This window comes from Phacochoerus africanus, chromosome 11 (assembly GCF_016906955.1).
Source record: "Phacochoerus africanus isolate WHEZ1 chromosome 11, ROS_Pafr_v1, whole genome shotgun sequence".
Taxonomy (NCBI): domain Eukaryota; kingdom Metazoa; phylum Chordata; class Mammalia; order Artiodactyla; family Suidae; genus Phacochoerus; species Phacochoerus africanus.
In genome coordinates, this window is record NC_062554.1 from 1549051 (window position 1) to 1550272 (window position 1222).

Sequence of the window (1222 nt, forward strand, 5' to 3'; positions counted from 1 at the left end):
TGGGAGAATTGTGCTTTACTGGACGGAACATGAGCAACCAGAAGAATCTGGGAGTCCATGCCTTCACTCCCAAGGTGCCCATAGCTGACAACTGAAGGAAACAGCAATTTAGGAATAGCAATGACAAAACCACCCTGTTGTCACACAGTAGGACCACTCTGCGGTGCCATCATGGTCCAGAGCTCCCTGGGGGGTGAGACTGAGTCTACGCTTCAGCAGAGCCCACATCTTTTATCTGCCCTCTCCCCATGCCTTGCCCTGCTTCACCTGTTCTTACGGTTTTCCTCCGAGATCCCTCTTCACTCAATCGCTTGCACACTAATTGCTGGCTCAGGCTCTGCTTTTGGAGAACTGTCCTAAGACAGTCTCAGCGTGTACATAGGGAGGAGGACTGCATGTGCTTTATTATGCACACTCAAAATTTAAAAACCAGTGAAGTATAAACATCGGGTTCTGATTGCTGGCCCAGATTCGTTCTTAGTGGGGAACTAGTTACAACCATTAACCCTTATTGCTGGTCATCTAGTCACCCAGACCAAATTTCAGTCTATGAGATGAATTGCATTTGTTCCTTGTGAGCTAGAATTTCTGCCTCCTGCTAAATGGCTCTTATTATTAGAGACGGGTGGGTTTTTCTGTTTTCTTTTCTTAATTTCAATGAAAACGTTTTACTAGCCTTTTGGATGGCAGTGGGACTTATTTGCTGGGAAGGATGATGTACTTGTGCTGGAACCAGCGCATGGCCTCCTCTTTGCTGACTCTGTGGGGCCCAGTGCAGCCTGTCCTGGGATTTTTGTCTGTGACGCTGAAACCTGGCCTACCCAGCACCATGTAGAAGTCCAGGCTGTAGGTGCTGGTACCTGGGTGACATTTGATTCCCAGATTGATGTGTTCTTGGATCCCCAAACCAAAGTTTCCAGTGTCTGGGAAGTTACTTTTCTTAACTCGCGCTCTTGCACCTGCAGACCTTTCTCAAGTATTTCTTCTGCCTCGGCCCCACGGACTGTGCAGCGGACGGCAACCTTTTCCTTTCTCCTGGTGCCAAGGGATCTGATGGTGTATTTGGCTTTGGAGAACGCAGGGGTCTGGCCTGTGAGCTGCTCCAGCACCTGGCTGCCCAGGTGAGTCTGTCTCTACTCTCCCCCTCAGAGATGTTGAGGCAGAGCCTGTGGACGTGAGGTTCCCTCACGGGGTTCTCCTTTTCACCTTGATCCTGCGCCAT

At 49.8% G+C, this 1222-nt stretch overlaps 1 pseudogene; it reads right to left on the bottom strand.

Moving 5' to 3' along the window:
* Positions 1-696: 696 nt before the first annotated feature.
* LOC125111607 (60S ribosomal protein L11-like) lies at positions 697-1222 on the bottom strand (annotated as a pseudogene).